The following is a 13,327-nucleotide window of genomic DNA, read 5'->3' on the forward strand; positions in this document are numbered from 1 at the left end:
AAAACATAAAAAACGTTAAAAACTCTCCATTACACACACTACATGAAATTTTTACACTACACTACATTACACATTTACATATCCCATATACCAATCCCCGTATAAAGATGGCCCCCAGGGTGTTTTCGGCAGCGGAGGCATACGCTATTATTGCCTCTGACACCGAAACAGCCAGTGAGGATTAATGGGGGGATCCTATTTTCCTCTATTGATCCTCATCATTATCATCCAGTGATGTGTCTGGGGGTAGCGTAGCGTATGCTGCCCCCCAGACACATCTTTTCTGCCAGTCCCATCCTAATAAGAGATGACTTTATGGCGTGAAATTCTACAAACTCTGTGAGAGTACCTCAGGGTACACTTACAGATTTAGGGTATGTGCACACTGCGGAATGGCGAAGGATAACCCTTTGTGCATTCCGCAGCTGGTGTGTCTCCGCCCGTGTCATAGACTCCATTCTATGCACGGGCGGATTCCGTCGTTCGTCCAAAGAACTTTGGACAGAGGGCAGAATCTGCCCGTGCATAGAATGGAGTCTATGACAAGGGCGGAGACACGCGTCTGCATCAGTCCGTCGGCGAGTGCCAGCTGCGGAATGCACAAAGGGTTATCCTTTGCCATTCCTCAGTGTGCACGTACCCTTAGAGTGTATGAAAGAAGGGACACCCGAATCCAGCCCCCAGATGCCCCCCCCAAGTTAGTGGGAAGATCGTTTGGGAACTGATCTTCCCACTGCAGGATAAAGGTTACCACCACCTGTACGGGGATAACTTTTATACCAGCATCCCCTCTTCCGGTCCCTTGCTGCCCGAGCTACTGTAGCTTGCGGCACGATCCGAAAATATCAGCAGTAATAAAGCCCTAATATTTAGCAGCCATGGAGTGGACCCAGCGCTTCTGGATACGAAGGACCCCGTATCGCACCAGGGCACCAGGGCAACATTTCCCATACTGGAGAACGGGAGACCCCAGAAGAAGTGCAGAGTAAGGCGTAACCGGGGGATCAGGAAGGACACCATTTTCCAGTGTGACACCTGTCCTGATCACCCCGGCCTCTGCATAAAGGATCGCTTCAAGGCGTACCATGCGTCATTGGAGTTCTACATTATTTAAATTCTCTCCCTTATTCCTATTTCAGGGGTCACGTTGATCCAGGGATTATTCTGATTGCCATTATGGAATCAGGAAGGATTTTTTTCCTTGTGATGAGGCTACTGTCGTCTGCCTCACGAGGGTTTCTTGCCTTCCTCTTGATCAACACAGGTTGAATTTGATGGACACCTGTCCTTTTCAACCTTATAAACTAATAATTGGCTTAATACCAACAAATAAATTAAAATTGTCCCTTTTCCCCAGCTAAATAGGTATGGCCGCCATTCCCATTAGAGACTTGCCGTGATGCAATTACAAAGCCTCTGTGGTGCCAGGACAGTAGAAACCCCCCACAAGTGACCCCATTCTGGAAACTACACCTCATAAGGAATTTAACAAAGGGGGCATGGGGGGATATACAAAATAATTGTATTTTTTGTTTTTGCGGCATTTGTTCTACATATTAGCCCGTCACCAGTGGGGTCCATATGCTCACTGTACACCTTGTTAGATTCCTTATGGGGTGTAGTTTCCAGAATGGGGTCACTTGTGGGGGGTTTCTACTGTCCTTTGTAATTGCGAGATGGCCTCCATCCTCCATTCCAGCCTCTAAATGGTGCTCTGTCCCTTTGGTGGTTTGCCCAGTGCCCATATGGCACATTATGTCCATTATGTGGGGTATTTTCGTACTCAGAGGAAGTTACCCTACACGTTTTGCGTTCATTTTCTTTTTTAACCCCTTGTGGAAAAAAAATCAAAGCTAGACCAACATTAGTGTAAAAAAATGTTTAATTTTTACACTAAATCATTGAGCTTGTCTTGTTTTTTTTTTTATTTTCACAAAGGGTACGAAATTACCCCACATGTAGACATAAAGCACCATGCGGATGCAGGGTAAGCCTCCAAAGGGAAGGAGTGCCATTTTGTTTTTGGAAGCTGGATTTGGCTGGAATGGATTTCGAGGGCCTTGTTGCATTTAAAAGGCCTCTTTGTTGCCAAGACAGTTGAAACAAGTGACCCCATTATGGAAACTACACCCCTCAGGGAATGTAACAAGGGGTGTAGTGAGCATATGGACCCCACTGGTGACAGGCACAAATGTGGAACAATGTGGCGTGAAAATGAAATATTAAATTTTTTACACTATAATGTTGGTTTAGCCTTACATTTTTCATTTTCACAAGGGGTTAAAAGAGAGCAATTTCCCTTGAGTCCGTAAATACCCCACATGTGGACAAGCAGTGGGCAAGCCTCCGAAGTGAAGGAGCGCCATTTGGATTTTGGAGGTTGGATTTGGCCAGAATGGATGAACGCCATGTCGCATTTACAGAGCCCTCGTGCTGCCAAAACACTGGAAACTCCCCACAAGTGACCCCATTCTGGAAGCTACACCCCTCAACGAATTTAAGAAGGGGTGCAGTGAGCATATGGACCCCTTGATGATGGGCACATTTGTGCTGTGAAAGTGAAAAAATGAAATTTTTTTCTTTCACGTCACATTGTTCCACATTTGTGCCCGTCACCAGTGGGGTCCATTTGCTCACTGCACCCCTTGTTGGATTCCTTGAGGGGTGTAGTTTCCAGAATGGGGTCACTTGTGGGGGGTTTCCAGTGTTTTGGCAGCACGAGGGCTCTGTAAATGCGACATGACCCTTGAAATCCATTCCAGTAAAATTCAGCTTTCAAAGGTCAGTTGGCTCTCCTTTCCTTTGGAGGCTCGTCCTGCGCCCGCTTGGCACTTTATGTCCACATGTGGGGTATTTCCGTACTCGGGAGAAACTGCGCTACACGTTTGGTGTTTTTTTTTCTTTTATCCCCTTGTAAAAATTGAAGGCTAGAACAACGTTTTAGTGTAAAAATTAAATTTTTCCTTTTTTTAAGCCACATTGTTCTGAAGATCTGTGAAGCACCTGTGGGGTCCAGATGCTCACCGCACCCCTTGTTACATTCCTTGAGGGGTGTAGTTCTCTAAATGGTGTCCCTTTAGTGGTGTTTTTTATGTTTTGGCACCCCAGAGCCTCTGCCAACCTGAAGTGTTACGGTCAAAAATTACCAAATATAACGGAGGCATTGAAATTCACTAGGCGCTCTGAGGCTTGTGGTGGCCAATAGGGCCACATATGGGGTATTTCTATAAACTGCAGAAACAGGGCAATGAATATTCGGGTGCATTTTTCTGGTAATGGGTTTATAATTATGTAAAATATTGGATTACAATAAAATCTCTGCACAGAAAATTAAAATTTTCAAATTTCTTATACACGTAGCTTTTATTTCTGTGACTCCCCTGAAGGGTTAAAAAACTTTCTGGATGTGCTTTTGCAGAGTGTGGGGGGTGCAGTTTCTGAAATGGGGTGCTTTGTAGGACTTTTTAACATACAGTCCCCTCAAATACACTTTCAGGCTGTGTTCACACTACGTATATTTCAGTCAGTATATTTCAGTCAGTATTGCAACCAAAACCAGGAGTGGATTAAAAACACAGAAAGGATCTGTTCACACAATGTTGAAATTGAGTGGATGGCCGCCATATAACAGTAAATAACTGCCATTATTTCAATATAACAGCCGTTGTTTTAAAATAACAGCAAATATTTGCCATTAAATGACGGCCATCCACTCAATTTCAACATTGTGTGAACAGATCCTTTCTGTGTTTTTAATCCACTCCTGATTTTGGTTGCAATACTGACTGAAATATACATATACTGACTGAAATATACTGACTGAAATATACGTAGTGTGAACGTAGCTCAAGGCTGGGTTCACACTACGTACATTTCAGTCAGTATTGTGGTCCTCATATTGCAACCAAAACCAGGAGTGGATTGAAAACACAGAAAGGATCTGTTGACATAATGTTGTAATTGAGTGGATGGCCGTCAGTTAATGGCAAATATTTGCTGTTATTTTAAAACAACGGCTGTTATATTGAAATAATGGCAGTTATTTACTGTTATATGGCGGCCATCCACTCAATTTCAACATTGTGTGAACAGATCCTTTCTGTGTTTTTATGCCACTACTGGTTTTGGTTGCAATATGAGGACCACAATACTGACTGAAATATACGTAGTGTGAACCCAGCCTAAACCTGAACAGGTCCCTAAAAATATCTGATTTTGAAATTTTACAGAAAATTTGGAAAATATCTGCTAATGTTTTAAGCTTCCTATTGTCTAAAAAAAAAATGAAAGATAGTTTAATAAATGCCGCCAATATAAAGTAGACATGTTGCTTATGCTATTTAATATATAATTCATGTGGCATAACCATTTTCTGTATAAGCAGAAAAGTTTCAAAGTTGGAAAAATGCAATTTTTCACAATTTTCACGTTATTTAGCTTTTTTTCATAAAGATTTGTTATAAGTATCGACTCCAATTTACCAGAAATGTGAAGTACCATATGTCACGAGAAAGCAGTCTCAGAATCAGCCGGATAGGTAAAAGCATCCCGAAGTTATTAATGAATAAAGTGACACAGGTCATATTCATACAATTTGTTTCTGTCCTGTCCTTAAGGGGTTAAAGTGGCTATCCAGGATTAGAAAACAGTAATTTTTTTAACAGCACCATCCCTGCCCTTAGGTTGTGTGTGGTATTACAACTTGGCTCCATTCACTTCAATGGAACTGAGCTGCAATACCACACACAAACTGAAGAGGAGAGTGGCGCTGTTTTTATTTTTTTGGGGGGGGAGGGGGGAACCGCCATGCTATTTGAATCCTGGATAAAATCTTTAAAGGGAATCTTTCAGCCCCTTATCAGGCACAAAGCTGCAGCTCCTGGCAGACAGATGCCGGGGAGATATAAGCGACTGGACCATTAGTTGCCATTTTTAAAGCTTAATGACCAGCTGAAGTGTCAGTGCGACAGTATATCAATGAGTCAGAGAAGAAAGGGGCAGGGAAATGTGGCACTGCTGTGGCTTAGCTCCCGATCGTCCGATTAACGATTTCGAAGTAACGATTTTTTTTTTTTAATAACGATCAGCGTTTAGACGGAACGATATATCTTATGGAAAAATCGTTTTGCGATCACTTAAGCCTATCTCGCACATAGGTTACATCGGTGAACGACTGTTTACACAGAACAATCTGCGAATTTTTAGCGAACGACAATTTAAGAACATGTAAGATCAAAATCAACGATTTCTCGCTCATCGTTTGTTCGCTGCATTTACACGTACAATTATCGTTCAAATTCAAATGTTATTGTGCAAATTCGAACGATAATCGTTCCGTGTAAACGCAGCATTAGGGTTAGAGATGAGCGAACCTCAAGCATGCTCGAGTCGATCAGAACATTTGGCATTTGATTAGCGGTGGCTGCTGAAGTTGGATAAAGCCCTAAGGCTATGTGGAAAACATGGATATAGTCATTGGCTGTATCCATGTTTTCCAGACAACCTTAGAGCTTTATCCAAGTTCAGCAGCCCCAGCTAATCAAATACTGAATGTTCGGGTTCGGATCGACTCGAACCCGGTTTGCTCATCTCTAATTAGGGTCTTTTTACACAGAGATTTAACAGACAGATTTTCAAAGCCAAAGTCAGGAATGGCTTTGAAAATAGGAAAAATCTCAGTCTTTCCTTTATGACCTGTTCCCTGTTTATAGTCTGTTCCTGGCTTTGGCTTCAAAAATCTGTCAGATAATCTGTCTGTGTAAAAGGACCCATATATTAAAGCAGTGATCAGCAGCACTAAAGGTGCAGTCATTTATATCACCCCAGCACCTGTCTTCTGGGATCTGTAGTCCTGTACCTGGTATAGACCTCACAGATTCCCTTTAAAGGGGTTATCCAGCGCTACAAAAACATGGACACTTTCTTCCAGAAACAGCAGCACCCTTGTCTCCAGTTCAGGTGTGGTTTGCAGTAAAGCTCCATTCATTTTAATGGAACTGAGTTACAAAACCCCACCCAAACTGGAGACAAGAGTGGGGCTGTCTCTGAAAGAAAGTGGCTGTGTTTTTGTAGCGCTGGATAACCCCTTAAAGAGCACATTCACACATGCTAAATCCATTGCGCATCTGATTTAATCAATTAAAATAAATACCAAAAATCCTCAACATCAAATCCACTACTCATGGGCCAGTGCTGTGTGTTTTCTCCCCAGGTACAATTTGCCAGCCAGTCCCTGTGTGTAGTAGACAGGTGAGGAGAGAGGACGCCATGTGCCACTGTCTTCTCCATAGCTGAGCTCTCCTGTGTCAGGTTACTGCCCCTCCCCCGGTGTATGAGTCACTTCCCTCTCCACCCAGGTGAGGCTCTCGGAACTTTCCGGCTGCAGCAGCTGTCGCTCCAGGTGAGTCCCTGTAACAATATTACTATTATATACAATGGTGCTGAGGACCCCAGGCTGGGAGGGCAGGGTGGTTTGTCCTGTGTCCCTCTTGTACTATATATCTGCATACTCCAGGAAGGAGCTGGACTGGAATCCTTGTTTGTTTACCACAGGTTGTGTCTGGGTGTTGTCATGCGGACAGGCTGTGATGTGTAGTGCCCCCTGGAATACGGGCTTATCTGAGAGAATGGCGCATATTAAGCCTCAGGTGTTCGCCCATGTACTGCAGTGGCTGTTACATGTCCTGTTATGTTCTTGCTCAGACTGTTTTGTACATGTGACATATTGCCTGTCTTAGTAACTTTTTAGTACAATCATTATGTGATATTTCTCTGTCCTGTATAGACCTGAGCACCCCTATATTGTTATGGCACCCATAGGTTTATGTATATAGTCCAGTGATTTCCAAACTGTGTTATTGCAAAACTTTAACTTCCTACAACTCAATGATCAAGATAAATGGTCGGCAACCTGCGGCTCTCCAGCTGTTGCAAGACTACAACCCCCAGCATGCCTAGACAGCAACAACAACAACAACAACAACAACAACATACTCAGTTCAGTAATGAAGATCATAGGACTGTAACTTGTGGCTGCCCAGCAATCACAAAACTGCAACCCCCAACATGCCTGCACAGCCTTTGGCTGGGAGATATGCTGGGATTAGAGATGAGCGAACCACGGAGCATGCTCGAGTTGATCCGAACCCGATCGATCGGCATTTGATTAGTGGTGGCTGCTGAACTTGTATAAAGCCCTAAGGCTATGTGGAAATCATGGATTTAGTCATTGGCTGTCTCCATGTTTTCCAGACAACCTTAGAGCTTTATCCAAGTTCAGCAGCCGCCACTAATCAAATGCCGATCGATCGGGTTCGGATCGACTCGAACCCGAACCCAGTTCGCTCATCTCTAGCTGGGATGTGTCATTTTGCAAGAGCCACAGGTTGCTGACCACTGTCTGATGTGATGGTAGACTAGATACATTGATTGTTCCCATCCCACAGTCTGATTGTGTCTATGTCAATGCTATAAATCATATGGAAAAAAGCAAGAAGCAAAGAAAAATAGGGAGCGATCTCTTTACAAACCAACTGTACAGTACTGTTTGTTTGTAAAGAGATTGCTCCCCATTTTTCTTTGCTTCTTGCTTTTTTCCATTTACCTGTGCCGGAGCTGTTGGAGGTGTCCGGAGGGTGTAGCGATCCCGGCTAAAATCATTTTGAACTATTGCTGGCTATTATACAACAGTGAGTGGTGGGGATACAGCACTCACCAAGTGTAAGTGTATCTGTTTTTTATTTTGTATGTATTTTTTGGGTTTGTGGACAAGTACCTCCCCGCTCCAGAAGTATTTTTTTCTATTTTGTTATTTAATGCTATAAATCAATCACTTTTGACAACTTGTTTTTTGACTTTGTGACTTTTTTTTAAATCCCTTTTTTTTTTTTTTTTTTTTTTTTTTTTTTTTTAATCACTCTTGGTTTGTTGTGTAACACGTGTAGGGCACTGTAGTGAAAGTCACATGTATGTGCTAAATATATCCCTCTGGACTGCGCCTGCCACACCCCAGCATCGTACCTGTTATAAAAAGGATTCTTCTTCCAGGAGTTTTCTAAAATGCCTGCTGCTGACCTTTCTATTATTTCTATTAGAGATACTTCCAGTATGACTGGTGCCACGGCATTGGGTACAGCGCTGTGATGCTGTTAAGATATGTTCACAAAACTTTGTAAAGTGCTGCGGAACTTCTTATCTCATCATGGATGCCACTTACCCTCATCTGCGCCCTGCATCTCTGAGAAATACACTCAGAATAAGTGACCTGTGTTTTATTCCAGCATATTTGAAAGGTGCGTCTAAAACAATATGCAAAGGAATTCACAGTGTGAACTGTGGTGCATATGTGGTGAAAATAACTTTTTTGACATCTATATTGCCACATGATACTTGTCGGGGAACTAGGTGTAAACCCAGTGTAAAGGAGCCTATACAGTGTCAATAGCCAAATACTTATTTAGCCAATATCGAGCCAATATATCTGCTTGCTTTGTACAAGCATGAATGAGTAATCAGTAGGGAAAAGTGAACGAAGGCCCCCCAAACACATTAGTAAAAAGTTGGCCAAATTCACTGTTTTCAGAGGGATCAGCTGACCATCTAATTCAGGGATGGGGAACCTTCGGCCCTCCAGCTGTTGCAAAGCTACAATTTCTATATGCCTGAACAGCAGCCCTTCCGTGCAGCCCTTTAGCTTTGGCTGTCCAGGCGTTATAGGAATTGTAGCTTTGCAACAGCTGGAGGGCCGAAGGTTCCCCATACCTGATCTAATGCAGGGATGTCAAACTGGCAGTCCTCCGGCTTTGAAAAACTACAATTCCCATCATGCCTGGATAGCCAAAGCTTTGACAAAGCTGGAGGGCCACAGTTGGACACCCATAATCTAATGCAGTGCTTCTAGGTTCTAGTCCTCAGGCCTCATCAATAGGTCATGTTTTGAGGATTTTCTTAGTGTTTCACAGGTGATATAGTTATACTCAGTGCATCAGGTATTCTCACAGGTGATCTTTGTATGGGATATCCTCAAAACATGACCTGTTGGTGGCCATGAGGCCTGGAATTGAGAAGCACTGATTTAATGTGTATGGATTCTTTCTTAGGGCCCTATTCCACCGGACGATTATCGTTTTCATAATCGTTAACAATTAATGATCTCAAACGACCGCTATTGCGAAAGACCTGAAAACGTTCACTCATTTCCATGGAACGATAATCGTTACTTATGATCGTAATTGCAATTGTTTTTTCTTCCCTATTTATTCGCTATTGCGTTCGTATCTATTGTGAACGACCGAACGATGTCTTATTCAATGCGAACGTTTTGCGAACAAGCAACGATAAAAAAAGGTCCAGGTCTTATAAAGTGATCAACGATTTCTCGTTCGGTCGTTCATCATTAACTACATTTCAACCGAAGGATTATCGTTTAGATTCGAACGATTTAACGATAATCTGAACGATAATCGTCCGGTGGAATAGGGCCCTTACTCTCTCCTGACAGATGTTGCTTAGGGGATAGATAAATGTTGCTTAGGGGATAGATAGGTGCAAAGAAGGAAGTGGTACGTCCAAAATAATGTATTATTTGATTTATTTGCTCAAGGAAAACAAATGCTGTTTTTCTGCTTTTTCCATGAGCAAATAAATCACTAACAAGTAATTTTGGACATGCTGCTTTCTCATTTATATTGGTGCATCTACGGAACCTGGGGCAGGAGCCATTGCTTACTTTAGATTTTTTTCCATTGAGTGCCATGTGCTTTTTGATACTATACATAGATAGGACATACTGTATATCCACACCTGACCATTTCGTTTTATGGAAGATAGGCCACTGCCATACTCAAATTGTATGCACACCACTACTGGCTGCAGGTTATTTCCTCTGAGTGAAAAAGGCTCAGATGTTAAATTTGAACACGTTCAACCCTTCTTTGCCACAACTGCATTTGGAGGAGAGCCCGGAGGCCACTCTACTCATACTTGCTCATACTACTCGTTGCTACTTCATACTTGTAGTGTCAAAATCTGTACAGCGTATCCTTATGCAATAGCTGGAAAGGCACAGTAAGGGCCCTATTACACTGCCTGATGACTTTCTCACGATAATCGGGCAGCAAGGGCTGCACGGACATTGTTAGTGATGTCTGTGCAGCCCTTGTAAAAAAATAAACTTTAACATACCTCTCCATGCTCCTTCATGTCCTGCTAGCTTCAGCCCGCTCCTGGCGCCGTGGCACTGTTCTGGTAAACGGCTGAACGCCTTGTCTTTTCACACAGTGCCAGGAGTGGGCCAATGCCCCATTATTAAAGTGTGACAAAGCCCCGTAGATAAATTGGGCCACTGTCCACCTAAATTGTTTTTCCAACCAGTGACTCTTCAGGTGTTGTCAAAATACAACTCCCATTATGTCCTGCCAGCAGTGGATGATGGAAGTTGTAGTTTTGCAGAACTGGAGAGTGAGTCACATGTTGGAGAACACTGGAGTAAATAAACTGTTCTCCTACATCTTTGTTTCCCAAATAGTGGCCTTTCAGCTACTGCAAAACTATAACTCCCATTATGCCCTGCCAATAACGAATGATGGGAGTTGTAGCTTTGTAGTAACTGGAAAATCACGTTAGAGAACACTGGACTAATGAACTGCCCCACAAATCCAAGTGTCTCTTCAGTTATTATCAAACTACAACTCCCATCATGTCCTGCCAGCAATGTATGATTGGAGTTGTAGTTTTTTTTAGCAATTAGAAAGTCACAGGTTAGAGAACATTGCATTGTATTGGTGTTTAAAAAAACACCAATTTAATGCAATGCAGAGACTGGACATCTCCTCCTGGCAGCTCTCCCTCCCCAATGATTAAGTAAGTAATGGCAGGAGTGGGCCCCAGCACTTGCCCGGGTAAGCCGGGTGCTGGACCTAAAGATATTGAATGTTTCATTGGCTGATCATTGTCTCTATTACAGGAGTGATAATCTGGCCCATTCGACCAGTTATTGCTCCATGTAATAGGGCCCTATGGGAAAAAGTGCAGAATCCAATAGGAAAATCTCTTTTATGACATCAGAGACAGTATGGGAGCTGTATTAAGATGCCATATAGCTCCGAGGTTGTATAGAGTTGTAACAGGATCAAATTGTTTATTGGTACAAAATATCCAGCAGTTACGGATTTACAAATCTATATAACTTTCTGTCACCAGTTGATTTAAAAACATTCTACTCCCAAATATTCCTCACCAATTCTGCAATGAATCTGCCCTGAAATATCTCCTCCTTCACATGAACACAGAGCAGATGCTTCTAGTCTCTGACAAACGTCTTGAGTGCTCCAGTTATTACAGTGAGGGAAGTAAGGCAAAGTGCAGGAATCTGACTGTAAAGCCTTGTATTTAGGGGAGTGAGCAGAGCTTGTTTGACAGTTCTTAGAGACGTGCTCTGCTAAGCACAGATTCCTGTAATGATTGTGAGAAAAAGGCAAGTTCTTTTAAGGGTGCGTTCACACGTAGAGGATCCACAGCAGATTTGATGCTGTGTTCAGTTATTTTGTTGAATCTGTTGCGGATCTGCATCATCAAATCTGCTGTGGATCCTGTACGTGTGAAGCTACCGTATGGGCCTGTGCACACAATGGAATCAGTGCCGAAGTTCCGTGGAGAGAGGCATGGAGAGCGGAGGCAGCAAGCCCTTCCATTCAGTTTTAAGGGTGGGTTCATACTGAGGAATTTTCACGGATAATGTCAGCGGAATTCCGCTGGCTCTATAGAAGCCATTCTATGGGCCGGCGTATTCCATAAATCCGCCGAAAGAAGTGACATGTCTGAGTCCATAGTGTAAATAGGCCCTAAAGGTGCGTTCACACGCACAGGATCCGCACCAGATTTGATGGTGAGGATTTGATACTGTGTTCAGTAATTTAGTTGCATTGATATCTGTGGCATCAAATCTTCTGCCGATCCTGTACGCGTGAACACACCCTTAGGCTATGTTTACAAAACGTCCAAAAAAGCAAAAAGGTGTCCGTTACTGCATCATTTAAATTGATTTCAATGAATTCAAGAAGTCTAATATTTCTCTATTGGTGATCACTGCTGGCAGTATGGCTGGACAAATTTAATGCCACAAAAAATTACACGGCTGCTTAAAACAACCAATTAGGTCTCAGATGTTCAATTTTAAAGCAAAACCTGATAGGTTGGGGCCAATATTTATCAGTCTCTTTGTTGTGTATAAACCAGAGGCCAAGGTTGTTCCTTTTCTTGCTCGTAGTGACTTACCCTGGAGAGAGCTTGGCATGGGTTCCCATAAATGTAGTATCCTTTTATCTTCATCAGGCTAATGCTGACAGATTTAGAGCTGGCACTTAGCAATTATTGGATTATGTGCATTGTTTATACCTCTGTGATAAGTTTCTCAGCGTGTGTACAGTACCCAGCATGGAAAAGCTGAGTCCATGTATCTTCTATATCTTTTGTAAGCATTTGCTGCTGGGGCGTAGTGCATGGAACTATTTTTAATTTGTCTTCTGTCCAATAATGCGTATTTGGTGTGTCCTCCAAACATTTTCATTTCCAGGGGAAAATAAACTGTCCTAACACGCAGGTTGTGTGCAGGCATTCATGGATTTGTATCGCACAGATCGTAAATCACTCATCTTATCCTAGTCATTCTCCGAATTGTGACTTTCCTTTTCTTCTTCCAAGAAGCGCTGACTTCATAAGATCCAATGCCATGTTATAATGTTTCTCAGCATCTTTATTAATTGGTCTTAATTAAATGTCTTACATTTAGGGTGTAATCACAAAGTGGTGCTATAAAACTGTGAAAAAAACCTCATGGATTCACACACTGCTGCATAGCGGAAACAATTGTGCTCTTTTGCACACCATTGTCCACCATGTCCATATACCTTTATTCTTATGGTTTATCCTATTCATTAATTAAAGTTGGTATTACACAGTCCCTGTTTAGCAGACATAAGTATTACTGCAGTTTTATAGAAGGGTTTAGATCTTATCACCCACTTTTGTATTTGAACTGTGTTGTATTCTATAGTGCCACATACTTGTCAGTGTATGATCAATATACTTTTATAGCAACTCCATATTATTCAGCACTGTACAGAGACTGTCATCATATCAGCCCCAATGGCCTCACAATCTCAATTCCAAATACAGGAGGGAAGTCATTATGCTATGTGCCTGGTGCAGATCATGCAATAGTCACAATATTTTCACTGGCTCAGAGCTGGAGTAGATTTGCGAGGCTGCGGCAGGGGTTTGAGCCTGATAAACCCACATCCCTGTGGTCAGTATTTGGCTACAGTGACAT

General features: G+C 42.5%; 1 protein-coding gene across 1 annotated transcript in view; it reads left to right on the forward strand.

Moving 5' to 3' along the window:
- The first annotated feature begins 6,332 nt into the window (after positions 1-6,332).
- Positions 6,333-13,327, forward strand: part of LOC138802846 (ligand of Numb protein X 2-like) — a 68,161-nt gene continuing 61,166 nt past the window's right edge. The window contains exon 1 of the mRNA XM_069986546.1: positions 6,333-6,400. The gene's annotated coding sequence lies outside the window, so the exon portion shown is untranslated. The remainder of the gene's footprint in view (positions 6,401-13,327) is intronic.

This window comes from Dendropsophus ebraccatus, chromosome 10 (genome assembly GCF_027789765.1).
Source record: "Dendropsophus ebraccatus isolate aDenEbr1 chromosome 10, aDenEbr1.pat, whole genome shotgun sequence".
NCBI classification, from domain to species: Eukaryota; Metazoa; Chordata; class Amphibia; order Anura; family Hylidae; genus Dendropsophus; species Dendropsophus ebraccatus.